This window comes from Colobus angolensis, unplaced genomic scaffold (genome assembly GCF_000951035.1).
Source record: "Colobus angolensis palliatus isolate OR3802 unplaced genomic scaffold, Cang.pa_1.0 Scaffold514, whole genome shotgun sequence".
In the NCBI taxonomy this organism is placed as follows: domain Eukaryota; kingdom Metazoa; phylum Chordata; class Mammalia; order Primates; family Cercopithecidae; genus Colobus; species Colobus angolensis.
Genome location: NW_012118644.1, coordinates 1,536,885 through 1,551,346, shown reverse-complemented (window position 1 = coordinate 1,551,346; position 14,462 = coordinate 1,536,885). Strand labels below are relative to the sequence as shown.

The window sequence follows — 14,462 nt, the reverse complement described above, 5'->3', positions numbered from 1 at the left end:
CTCTTCCTCTTCCTCTTCTTCTTCTTTCTTCTTCTTCTCCTTCTCCTTCTCCTTCTTCTTCTCCTCCTTCTCCTCCTTCTCCTCCTTCTCCTCCTTCTTCTTTCTTCTTCTTCCTCTTCCTCTTCCTCTCCTTCTTCCTTCTTCCTTCTTCTTTTTTTTTTTTTCAAGGATTCTATAGTCTACTAGAAATCCTAACTTGAATGTCAATAGACACCTCAAACGCAACAGATCCAAGAGGGAACTTGTCATCATTTACTTAAAACTCATTCCTTTTCCGTTATTGTTTATTGTCATGAATAACACCACCGTTAACCTGCTTACCAAAACAGACTAGGAGTCATTGTATGCATCTTCCTTTTCTCACTTCACCCACCCAGTCACCAAATCTTGCTAATTTTGCTTCTCATTTTTTTCTTTTCATCTAATCCAAGATGTCTCATTCAGACCATATATAATCTATAGTGTCCTCATTTGCTTCCTTATCCTACTTTAAATCTATTCACTAACCACTGCAGTTGGAATAATTCATCTGAAATGAAACTCTGACATAAAGCTACTGTGTTTACAAGCCTCCCATGGTTCCTTGTGATCCCATGGAGTAAATCCTAGCTCTCAATTTGTACAGTTCATCCATTCAATAAATATTAATTCAGTACCTACCCAATAATTAGTTCCAGATGCTGGACATACGTGGAAGGGGAAACAGGAATCTTGGTCCTCCACAGGGAGGGGAACAACACACACTGGGACCTGCCTGGGGAAGGCAGGGTGGGAGAGAGCATCAGGAAAAATAGCTAATGCATGCCGGGCTTAATACCTAGGTGATGAGTTGATAGGTACGGCCAACCACCATGGCATATGTTTACCTAGGTAACAAACCTGAACATCCTGTACATGTACCCCAGCACTAAAATAAAATAAAATAAAAAAGAATCTTGGTCCTCAAGAAACTACCAGTTGTTGGTAATGATATGGTTATGTAATAAGTGATCCCACTGAGGTTTTGCTTCATCTTCCGCCACTCTCTGCCTCAAAATTCCCACTGCAGCAACTGGGAAATGTTTGTAGATTCCATACTCACAACACACTCCTTCATGCCATTTCACATGCTTCTCTTGGCCTGAAATGCAGGCCAAACTTTTCATTACCTCACAAATGTCTCTCTGTCTTCTAAGGCCTCATCTAGATGTCGTCTCGAGGAAGCATTTTCAGAGACCCTAGTTTAGGGGCCCATGTTCCACAGAACCCTGGACATATCCTGTCTTTGCTCTGTTATTACTTTATACTGAAATTGCCTATTTCTATGTCCATCTTGCATTCTGGACTGTGAGAGCCCGTTAGAATAGAGGCTCAATAGATATCTACTGATTTTTAGCAAACTGGCCTAAAATAAACACTCCAAAATGTTTATTTCACTTCCCCTTTTGAAAGATCTCTTGCATAGACTGTTGATAATTTGGGGAGAAAACTCCAAAGGCAGTTTCCCTGATTTTAGACCCTCACATTTCTAAATGTGGGTCCAAATGAAATATTTAAAAAGTAAACGATGTTATACATAACTTAAGTTTATATTGTTAATAAAATATAATGCTTGGGATCACAGAAAAAAATTACAAAAATAATTATTCTACATATTTTATTTTTTATTGCGTTTTCCATGAACTTCTCTAGATTCACTATTTCCAGGAGTTTCATGCTTTAAGATGATTTATCAGAAATTCTCTTTATTAACATTTTTACAGTTGATTTGTGGTAGTTCACACTGATCAAAATAAGAAAACTACAATTAGGGATCATGTGGTTTCTCAGCTTACTGTTTTAAAACCCTGAGTCATAGCACTTGGAATTGGTTTAGGTTTAATTTCAATTCTGCCATTTTTAGGTACTATGACACTGGAAAAATAATCAGTTACTTTAAAAGGGCTTCAGCTTTATCATCTGCAAAAGTTGAAATAATGCAATTTAATATCTTATGGGATTGTTTTGTGGATTTAATGCTATTGGGCATGAGAGTCTGACATAGTATCTAGCAAGGAATACATGCTCAATAATCTTTCATTCAGTCTTACTAATAAATTTAGCCATGAATTGCCTATTATAAAGTTGGGAAACAGGGATGGGCATTGCAAGGAGAGGGAACAGTCTAAACAAAGGCACTGAGGCATGGAGATTTACAGTATGTTCAGTTGGTGCAACTGGGGAGAGAATCTGGAGAACAAGATGAGTTGAGGATGGGGTGTGGAAGCATGAAAGTAGGAAAAGGATTCAGCTTATTGTTGAATGCAAGACTAAGGCGTAAAACAATCAATAGGGAATGGCTGGATCTGTTAAATTAGGTGAGTGTCATGGTTACTTCCGTATTTTGATAGATCACTCTGGCAACAAATGCTTAGGGTGGAGGTGGTAGAGAGACATGAAGCAAGACGACCAGTAGGAAGATGGTTGTGATAATCCAAGTGAGAGTTAGTCATGTTCCAAATGGAATGACAGGTGTCAAGCGAGGATAGGCTTAGGAAAAGAAGTGTGTAAGGCAAAGGGATGAGTGTAAGATTGCTCTGAGGTTTACAGAGAAGGGAGACAGATACGACTGGTAAAGGAAGTAGATGGATGTGAAAGCAAAGTAAATTGACAGGATGTGGAGATGGTGGTGGCTGCAGTGGCAGTGGCCAAATAGGGTGGAGGAAAAAGGGAAAGTCCCAAGCTTCTCACAGGCATGATTTGGGAGATTGTGTAGTTTACTTAGATGGGGGATTGTGTAGTTTACTTAGATGGGGAATACTGGGAGACAGGAAAGTTTGAGAGGGTGATAACGAGTTTAGTTGGGGATATTTTGAGTTTGAGAAGCCTGTGGAATTTCCTAGAGATGTTGATTATGTGGTTAAAAATAATAATGTAAAATATATAAATTATAATGAACACTCATTCCAGTGATTCCTTCCTTCCTTCCTTCCTTCCTTCCTTCCTTCCTTCCTTCCTTCCTTCCTTCCTTCCTTCCTTCCTTCCTCTTTTTCTCTCTTTCTCTCTTTCTCTATTTCTTTCTTTCTTTCTTCTGTCTGCTTTGAGACAGAGTTTATTGCCCAGGCTGGAGTGCAATGGCTCACTACAACTTTCGCCTTCCTGGTTCAAGCAATTTTCTTGTCTCAGCCTCCCAAGTAGCTGGGATTACATACATGTGCCACCACACCCAGCTAATTTTTGTATTTTTAGTAGAGACGGGGTTTCTCCACGTTGGTCAGGCTGGTCTCAAACTCCCAGCCTCACATGATCTGCCCACCTTGGCCTCCCAAAGTGTTGGGATTACAGACATGAGCCACCGCACCCGGCCATTCCAGGGTTTTCTAGAATGTTTTTGTAAGATACGCATGTAGCGATCAGTAGAAATTTTTGGCAATATTCCTTCATATGAATGTGTTTATGTAAATTATTTACACATATTAATTTTACTAGCTAATATCTCAATTCCCCAGTGTTTAAGATCCACTTAGAGCAAGGGTCAGCATTAATGATAGCAGACGTAAATCCATACTTTAGTCTTCATGATTATCTTGAATCTTCCAATTTTTGATAAACCTGATTAAATCTCACTTTTGATTGAGCGTTGTAGGGTGGCTGGCCCGTCACCATTTTCTTGTTTGTGCTGCCTTGAATTATTTTCATTTTTGCCAATTAAAAGTTTCTTCCCAGTAGTATTTTGAAGTCACTTGCTCATTTTGGTTAAAGTCAGATGTTACAATCCTAAACTCTGTATCACCAGGCACTGATAAAAACACCAAGTTATCACAATACCCGGGAAGCAAAGGGAAGACAGAACCCACAGTGCAGTGGGGCTTCTGCTCTTCACTTCATGACCATTGGTGACTTGTGACTGGTATTTGGGATGAGTCTTGAAGATAAGTAATAAATAAGTACACTAGAAATTCTAAGTTTTTTTTTTTTTTTTGCCTTATGTACCCTGATCAGTAAATTCTCACTGGAATTAATTGGACTTTTGTACTGAGTTGGGCACGAAGGTGTTTTAATCCATGAAATCTTCCCTTTGGCTAAACAGGATTCATAGGGCATAATCAGAAAGAAACAAAAGCAAAAACCACTTGCTTCTTTTCACCCACTTTTAAACTTAACTCTTGGATCAGGTTTCCGCTGACATTTGGATGAAAGTTAAGGCAAGACCACAATTTTTTCAGGTGACTTTTAAAATTTGGGGGGTTCACCTCTATTCTTCATACATAGTCTCTGCTCAGTAATCAATGTGTCCAGTTCAGTATATTACAACAAATATTTTATTTAAAGTGGAAACTTCACTCTTCCTCCAGATTTTCCTCTTTCCCCAAGTTACAATTTTACCATGCCTCCTCCATCTTGCTAACCTTGACCTCTGACTTCTTCAAGGCATAAGGTTTGGCCACAATGGAGAAGTGAAGAGGTAGAAGGATTCTTCCTTGATGAGTATTTTCTGATGATCTGGCATCGGTACTTTGCAGCCTTGGCAGATGTTTAATGCTAACCTTTTCTTACTGGCAACATTTATCTGGGGTATTTTTGGAGTTTTCCTTTTTCTCTGGGATTTCTTACTTGTGATTCCTTTGATGTAGGAAAATGCATCTTCAGCTGCTTGCCTGTCACTCATCCTTTGGACCCTTGGTACATGGCAGGGAGATTATTGCAGTTTCTTGTCTCTGGCGTTGCCTCTCCTTCTGGGTCAGGATTGAAGGCAACCTCACCCAGTTTTCCCTTGCAGGTGGCCCACCTCTGATGTATGTGGAGGGTGCATATTCCTTTTACCCAGGAACTAGGCAGTTACTTCCCAAATTGTAGCCCCTGCTCTGCTTCTGGGTTTTAGCCTGCCTCTCTTTAGATTTCTCTCTTTGAAAGTTTTCTTTGAGATTGCTCTGATGTGATTAGACACCAATTCTCCATGTTCCCCCAAGCTCTAGGAAACATTTGCCATGCTCTTTGAGTTGTCCTGTGGAAGCTTAAGGTGAGGGGCCTCTATACCCCGTTCTGCCCATGGGAAGTTTAGAGGGTAGGAAGGGGGGCCCAGCACTGTCAGAGGCCACTCAAACTCCGCTCCTAGTCCTGGCATCTTACTTTTCATGCTGTGATGTGCATAAGAAGTTAAGAATCCCCAAAAAGTGCATTTTGGTTGCCTGTTTTTATAAGTCCTATGTGATGGTCATGCACCTGTGTTTGGAATATGGTAGCTATAGTTTTGGGGTTCAGTTGAAACTAAAATAGTTACATTTTAAAATTATGTTTAATTTGGATCTGATCCCCAAGAGATGTGCATCCCCCTGTTACTGCCCACATTTTACAGATGAGGAAACTGAGGCACAGAGGGGGTTAATAACATGCCCCAGGTCACTCAGCTTTGAAGGTCTGCATTATTGGTGAAAAGTCTTATCTGGAGAAGCAGATTTGAGAGTTAAGCCTAGATGAGATTATCCAGTTGACTCAGGTTTAAGAGGCAAATATTGTGGGTTAACTTCCCAGATCCCATCATCAGCCCAGTTTCTCAGGGACCTGGGCGGAGGGAGGGAGGAGGCATTCCCTCTACCTCTGGCCCAGAATATGGGTCATGGCCCAGCAATCCATGCAGAAAGCTCCAGAGGATGAGCTTGGTAGCAGCGCTGCTGGAAGGTCATTCTCTCTCATCTCCTCCTCCTGAGTGTGTGCCTCGGATGTAAATAATTTACAATAGCAACAATTAGAGAATGCACTCTGTGTGGGATGAACCCAATTCCCTTAATAACACTGCAGGCTTATATATAGCACAGTTCAGCCAAGGGCCCCACGTGCTCACCACGCCACAGCCAGTGTCGGCGGTTCTGGGTAGACCAGAGCCCTATGCAGCAAGGGGCCTGTGACTCATCGAAGGTCGCAGGAGGTCAAGGGCAGCACTCAGAATAGAACCAGCCTCCCTTTCACAAGCTCTAAACTCCAATGGCAGGAAATTCCCTTTGTGAATCTTTTGGAAGAACAACAGTTCTGAAATGCATAGTGATAGATATTTAAGACTGTTTGCTAGGACATGGGGATTGGGAGATGTGGCCCTTGAGCATGGAAATTTATATTTCCACTGTATTTACTGTTAATTTGTTGATTTTGGAGGCAAGAGGAGACTGGCTCAACCCAATGACTCTAAGGGAGAATAAGTTGGGTTCTACACTGTTGGTAAAAATGTGGAGATGGATGAATGACCTTCTGGAGCAGTGTCATAGAGTATGAGGGTTCATCCTGGCCCCCGCTGCCCAATAGAAGTAGAATACCAGCCACATATGTAATTTTAAAGTTTCTAGCAACCACCTTAATTTTTTATTTAATTCAGTATTTCCCAGATCATAACATTTCAACATGTAATCAGTATAAAACATTAGTGGGCTATTTAAAATTCTATTGGCCAGGCATGGTGGCTCACACCTTTAATCCCAGAACTTTGGGAGGCCAAGGTGGGAGGATGGCTTGAGCTTCCCCAGAATAATAAAATTAGTCTCTACAAAAAATAATAAAATTAGCCAGGCATAGTGGCTTGTGCTTGTAGTCCCAGCTCGTCGGGAGGCTGATGCAGGAGGATCGCTTGAGCTGGGGAGGTCAATGCTGCAGTGAGCTGTATTTGTGCCACTGCACTCTAGCCTGGGAAATAGAGTGAGACCTTGTCTCAAAACACTAAAAATAAATTAATTTATTAAAAATAAATAAATAAATTCCATTATTCTTGCTAAGTCTTTGAAACGCTGGTGTGTATTTTTATGAATAGCACACTTCTATTTGGACTAGCCATATTGAAAGCTCTTGATAGACACATGTGGTCAGGGGCTCCAAAATTAGGCATCACAGCCTCCAGTTCTAAATCTGCTGTTTGCCAACTTTGTGGTATGAGGCCAGTTACTTCGCCTTTCTGAACCTTAGTTTCCCCTCCTCACCATGTATAAAATGGGTACCATAACTCCTCCCTCTCCTGGTATTTCCACAGGTCACATGTGTAAAGCAATAAGTGCAGTTTCTGACACATAGTAAATGTCCACTTAATGTGTGATTTCTTCCTCAAAATGACTTTCACAGCAACTAAAGTATAAGCTCCCTGCGGGAGATGGAAATGCAACCTGACTTCCGATTATAGTCAAGCGTTGAACCCACCCTGTCCCTGTCTCTTTTCCTTTCTTCCACTGACATTGCTTTTCCCTGCGGCATCTCCACCAGTCATCTCTTTACTTTCTTTAGGTCTCTACCTGGAAGCACCTTTATCAGAGATGCTTTTCCTGAGCACCCTTGCATAGAAAGCAGCACCTCCACTCTCAGACCTCTGACCTGCTTTGGTTTTATTCAGAGCACTCTGCACCCACCACATGTAGAGTCAGTGCCCATTTGTTTCCTCCCCTCTCCCCACTAACCAAAAATAAGCTCTTTGAGGGCCCTGGCTGTTCTGTCCACTATTGAATTTCTATCTTCTAGAAGAGTACCTGACACATAATAGTTGTTCAGTATGGTAATGAATGAATAGATAAATTTATTGAACATCCACAATGCCTTTTGACCTTAGAAGATAGTACAGAAATGAAATCCACAGTTCATTTGATGAGAGGGAGACAGAGTGAGAGATGGGTGATCAGCTGCCTCAGGGCTCTGGTTCTCCCTAAGCTCTCTGCCACCTGGTGTGCTATCCCCAGCACACACCTCATGACTCTCCTGCCTTCTCTCACCCACTCAAGGCTTTTGTAGGCTGTCTGTTCTGCTGAAATTTCCTTTTCCCCATGTGTGCTTAATAAAACTGTACATGCTATTTGAAACCCTTCTCAAGTACTGTCCTTCTTCTATGGGGTTCTCTCGGTGCCCTTGCTGAAAACAGTTTCTCTGGCTCCCATTCCTCCACTGGACTTCTTTTCTTTATTATAGTATTTATGGCAGCATATTTCATATTAGAATTGTTCACACTTGGATGTGACTCCCCCATTATATTTTGAATCTCTGGAGAGCAGGATCTAATTTCAGCTGGAATGAGATGGGGCTGGGGAATGCTGGAGATTGTACAGAGTGTGTAATGAGATATTCACAGGTTAGAATCCCAAGTCTGACACTTGAGAGTTGTGATCTTGAGAAAGTTATTCAATGTCTATGAGTCCTAAGGTGCTCATTTGTTAAACTGGATAACTGTACCCATTTTGTGGAATACATCTTTATTTGTAACTGCTCTGGACTGTATGCTTTGGCAACTACCAAGAAAACAAACCATTTTAAAGCCAGCATATAGTAGATGCTCAACAAATACCAATAATGTGACTCTCATATTATCTCGAGTCTCCAGCACAGTTGGTGGTAATATGGTCTTATTTACACAATGGGAGTCACTCCCTGCCATCATAACAAATATATATATATGGGTAACATATGTACTCCTCCTTGTTCCAGACCAACAAAATACCCATTTCCATTAATAGAGTCAAGGACTCTATAGAACCTTTCATTTTCATTTCTGGTGCTCTGCAGATTACTGTGATGTTCTAAATCAACAGAGATATATTCTGACTTGAAACATTCATCTCTACCTGAGGAAATGTAGATTGTATTACAGACCCTAAGAACAAAGCAGGTTGAAACACAGCCATACGTGCCCAGTGCCTGGCCAAGGTAGTGTGGCAGAATGAGAAGAACTCTTAACTGAGAACTAGAAGATAGGAGTCTAGCCGAATTTGCCACTCAGGTTATGATCTGTAAGAAGGAGTTGGATTAGAGCAGGGTTTCTCAATGTTTGCATCATTGACATGTGGGGTCCCGTATTCTTTGTTGTGGGGGCTGTCTTGTGCAGTGTAAGATGTTTAGCAGCATCCCTGGCCTCTACCCACCAGATGCCAGCAGCATCCCCTCAGTTGTGACGATCAAAGATGTTCCCTGGAGAGCAAAAGGTCCACCCTTGGGAAGTACTGAGTTAAATCTTTCAAATTTCAGCTAATTCTGGGACTATAGGCTGAGATCTCACTCTCCTACACACACACACAAACACACACACACACACACACACACACATCCACATTTCTCTTCCATGTATGACCTTGTTCCACTTTTGAGAGCTGCAGTGTTCTGAGTCTTGTTTCTTTGCAAACAGTCTAACAGCTAAGCATTCTCTCACAGGCTCCCACTTTGCACCAGTTTACAATAGAAGGCATATAGAAGGGCTGTGTGGGTGACACGCTGTGACTTCAGTGTGTTGTATCACTACCAGGATCTCCCAACAATCGCCTTCATCCCCTGCTTGCCACTTGGGGGCTCTGGCAGACAGTTTGGCAGTTGTAGTTGTTACTGTTCTGCACTCAACATGTACGGCTTTGTTTTAGGCTCTGAACAAGACCTCAGGCCACAGCTTTTGCCAGCTCACTCTGCTCACGTACCTTTCTCCTTTGCCCCTGACAGCTGAGACTTGCAGTGACAAGCAAATTTTTATAGCAACTCATGACAAAACAGTGCAATGGGCAACAGAGAGAAATAACCAACTGGGCAAGAAATCACATCTCTCTTTACATTTTTTTTTTCTCTTTCTTAGCTTTGCTTTATCTTTCATATTCAGCTGGAAAAGTAGACAAATGAGGTGTCATATTTAATCATGTGTATAGATGGGTTTACAGTTGACAAATTGTTTGTGTCGTTACCACATTTTCACATGGAAAACATAAAAATCTGAGGTCTGGAGAGAAGACATGACTGTCCAGAGTCATGCAGCTGAGCGAGAGTAGCCATAGTTTTCTAAAGATTATTTCCAGTTAAAGGCTTACAGCCCAAGGAACAAGACAGACATAGAAACAATCACAGGCATATCGCAGAGATATTGTAGGTTGTGTTCCAGATGACCACAATAAAGCAAATATTGCAATAAATGGAATCACCCCAATTTTTTGGCCTCCCAGTGCATATTATACTTGTGTTTACAGTATCCTGTAGCCTATTAAGTGTAGGATAGCAGTGTGTCTCAGAAAACAATGTATATGCCTTTATTAATAACACTTTATTACTGAAATAAAAGGCTAATGATCATCTGAAATTTCAGTGAATTAAAATCTTTTTGCTGGCATAAGGTCTTGCCTCAATGTTGTTGGCTTCTGAGTGATCAGGGTGGTCAGATTGCTGAAGGTTGGGAGGCTGTGGCAATTTCTTAAAATAAGACAACAATGAGATTTTCCACATCAATTGACTCTTTCTTTCATGAAATAATTTTGTAGAATGTAATGCTGTTTGATAGTATTTTATATAAAGTAGAACTGCTTTCATAACCAGAGTCAGTATTCTCAAATCCTGCCACTGTTTTATCAACGAAGTTTATGTAGTATTCTAAATCCTTTGTTGTCATTTCAACAGTGTTCATAGCATCTTCATCAAGAGTAGACTCCATCTCGAGATACTGCTTTCTTTGCTCATCTGTAAAGAGCAACTTGTCATCCGTTCAAGTTTCATCATGAAATTGCAGCAATTCAGTCATATCCTCAGGCTCTACTTCTAATTCTAGTTCTCTTGCTATTTCTGTCACATCTACAGTGATTTACTCCACTGAAGTCTTGAACCTCTCAAAGTCATCCATGAGAGTTGCAATTGACTTCTTCCAAATTCCTGTTACTGTTGATATTTTGACTTCTTCCCATGAATCACAAATGTTCTTAATGGCATCTAGAATGGTGACTCTTTTCCAGAAGGTTTCCAATTTACAATGCCCAGATCCATCAGAGGAATCCCTCTTTATGGCAGCTATAGCAATATAAAATGTATTTCTTTTTCCTTTTTTTTTTTTTTTTTGAGACGGAGTGTCATTCTGTCGCCAGACTGGAGTGTAGTGGCACGATCTTGGTTCACTGCAACCTCTGCCTCCTGGGTTCAAGTGATTCTCCTGGCTCAGCCTCCCAAGTAGCTGTAACTGCAGGTGTGTGCCACCATGCCCAGCTAATTTTTGTATTTTTAGTAGAGACGGGGTTTCACCATGTTGGCCAGGATAGTCTCGATCTCTTAACCTCATGAAATGTATTTCTCAATAAAACTTGAAAGTCAAAATCATGCTTTGATCTATGGGCTGCAGAATGGATGTTGTTTCAGCAGGCATGAAAACACCATTGATCTCCTTGTATATCTCTATCAGAGCCCTTATGTGACTAGATGCATTGTCAATGGGCAATAATATTGAAAGGAATCTTTTTTTTTTGCACAGTAGTTCTGGATAATGGCCTTAAAATACTCAGTAAACTATGTTGTAAACAAATGTGCTGTCATCCAGGCTTTAGATCACAAGCAGAGTAGATTTAACCTACTCTTAAGGACCCTAGGAGTTTTGGAATGGTAGGTGAGCATTGGCATCAACTTAAAGTCATCTGCAGCATTAGCCCCTAATGAGAGACAGTCTGTCCTTTGAAGCTTTGAAGTCAGGCACTGACTTCTCTCTAACTATGGAAATCATCGACATCTTCCAGTGTAAAGCTATTTTGTATACACTGAAAATAGGTTGTTGGCCGGGTGCGGTGGCTTACGTCTGTAATCCCAGCACTTTGGGAGGCTGAGGCGGGCAGATCACTTGAGGCCAGGAGTTCAAGACCAGCATGGCCAATATGGTGAAACCCTGTTTCTACTAAATGTACAAAAAATGAGCTGGGCATGGTGGCGTGCACCTGTAATCTCAGCTACTGGGGAAGCTGAGGCGTGAGAATTGTTTGAACCCGGGAGGTGGAGGTTGCAGTGAGCCAAGATCGCACCACTGCGTTCCAGCCTAGGTGACAGAGCAAGACCCTGTCTCCAAAATAAGAAAGAAAATAGGTTGCTTACGGTAGCCATCTTCATCAATAATCGAGGCTAAATCTTCTGGATAACTTGCTGTACCTTCTGCATCAGCATTAGCTTCTTCACCTTGTACTTTTATGTTATAGAGATGGCTTCTTTCTTTAAACCCCAGGAAGCAACCTCTGCTAGCTTCAGACTTTTCTTCTGCAGCATTTTCACATCTCTCATCCTTCATGGAATTGAAGAGTTAGAACCTTACTCTGGATTAGATTTTGGCTTAAGGGAATGTTGTGGCTGATTTGACCTGCTACCCAGACCACTAAAATTCTCTTCATTCAACACGAGGCTGTTTTGCTTTCTTATCATTCATGTGTTCACTGGAACAGCACATTTAATTTCCTTGAAGGACTTTTCCTTTGCATTCACAACGTGGCTAACTGGTGCAAGAGCCCTAGCTTCCACCCTGTCTTGCCTTTTGCCATGCCTTCTAGCTTTTTTTTTTTTTTTTATACTTTAAGTTCTAGGGTACATGTGCATAACGTGCAGGTTTGTTACATATGTATACTTGTGCCATGTTGGTGTGCTGCACCCATCAACTCGTCAGCACCCATCAATTCGTCATTTATATCAGGTATAACTCCCCAATGCAATCCCTCCCCCCTCCCCCCTCCCTATGATAGGCCCCGGTGTGTGATGTTCCCGTTCCCGAGTCCAAGTGATCTCATTGTTCAGTTTCCACCTATGAGTGAGAACATGCGGTGTTTGGTTTTCTGTTCTTGTGATAGTTTGCTAAGAATGATGGTTTCCAGCTGCATCCATGTCCCTACAAAGGACGCAAACTCATCCTTTTTTATGGCTGCATAGTATTCCATGGTGTATATGTGCCACATTTTCTTAATCCAGTCTGTCACAGATGGACATTTGGGTTGATTCCAAGTCTTTGCTATTGTGAATAGTGCCGCAATAAACATACGTGTGCAAGTGTCTTTGTAGTAGAATAATTTATAATCCTTTGGGTATATACCCAGTAGTGGGATGGCTGGGTCATATGGTACATCTAGTTCTAGATCCTTGAGGAATCGCCATACTGTTTTCCATAATGGTTGAACTAGTTTACAATCCCACCAACAGTGTAAAAGTGTTCCTATTTCTCCACATCCTCTCCAGCACCTGTTGTTTCCTGACTTTTGAATGATTGCCATTCTAACTGGTGTGAGATGGTATCTCATTGTGGTTTTGATTTGCATTTCTCTGATGGCGAGTGATGATGAGCATTTTTTCATGTGTCTGTGGCTGTATGAATGTCTTCTTTTGAGAAATGTCTGTTCATATCCTTTGCCCACTTTTTGATGGGGTTGTTTGTTTTTTTCTTGTACATTTGTTTGAGTTCTTTGTAGATTCTGGATATTAGCCTTCTAGCTTTTGATTTAAAGTGAGAGACATAGGATTCTTCCTTTCACTTAAACAATTAGAGGTCATTGTAGGTTTACTAATTTTGGTATTATTGTTTCTCAGGGAGTAGGGAGGCCTGAGGAAAGGGAGAGAAAAGGAATACCTAGTCAGTGGAGCAGTCAGAACACACACATTTATCGATAAAGTTTGCCATCTTATATGGGTCCAGTTCATGGTGCCCCCAAATAACTACAATAATAACATCAAAGTTTGCTGACCACAGACCACCATAACAGATACAACAATAATAAAAAAGTGTGAAATATTTTGATAATTATCAGAATGTGACACCAAGACACGATGTGAGCACATATTGTTGGAAAATTGGTGTTAACAGACTAGGTAGGCCGAGGGCTGCCACAAACCTTCAATTTGTAAAAACTTTAATATTTGCAAATCTCAATAAAGTGAAGTACAGTAAAATGAAGTATGCCTGTAAGCATTATACAAGATGATAAGGGCTAAAATGCAGTTACAGGAAATGAGCAACTATAGCTCAGAGGAGTAAACAAATAACACTTTTTTAAATGAATAAAAAAGGAAATTGACCTTTGAGGACATGACCTCGGCTGGCTGCTGAAGGATATAAACAGGGTTTGGCCAGGCAGTGGGGATCAGGTAAACAAAAACACTGTCTCATAGGGAATAAGTTGACATCAGTATTGACATTCATCATCATTATCCTCATCATCATACATGCTATTTATTGAGCACTTACTGTATGCCAGGCACAAGAGGGAGCAATTATATCATTTAATTGTCATCTTGGTTCTGAGTGTAGGTGCTATTGTTAACCACATTTTGCAGATGAGGAAACTGAAAGTCAGAAAAGTTAAATACATGACCTGAAATACTACTGTTTCTAACAGATACAAACTGGATTTAAAGCTGCCTTTCAATATGGAGTAAAAGAAGCTCTGTTAGAATAAGTAGGATGGGGTCACATACATTTAAGCGAGTAAGTAGTCTGACAAGGAGGGCAGATCATGAGGTCAGGAGTTTGAGACCAGCCTGCCGACATAGTGAAACCCCATCTCTATGAAAAATACAAAAATTAGCTGGGTGTGGTGGCACATGACTGTAGTCCCAGCTACTCAAGGGGCTGAGGCAAGATAATCGCTTGAACCCTGGAGGTGGAGGTTGCAATGAGCTGAGATTGTGCCATTGCCCTCCAGCCTGGGTGACAGAGTGAGACTCCATCTCAAACAAAACAAAACAAAAAGTGTAAATTTTGTTTACAAAATTGGCATGACCCTGTGATTTCTGGT

The 14,462-nt window shown here is 41.1% G+C and overlaps 1 protein-coding gene across 1 annotated transcript in view; it reads left to right on the top strand.

Annotated features, from left to right (window-relative positions):
• Nucleotides 1–14,462, top strand: part of BRINP1 (bone morphogenetic protein/retinoic acid inducible neural-specific 1) — a 203,960-nt gene that overhangs the window by 45,958 nt on the left and 143,540 nt on the right. The window lies entirely within an intron of this gene.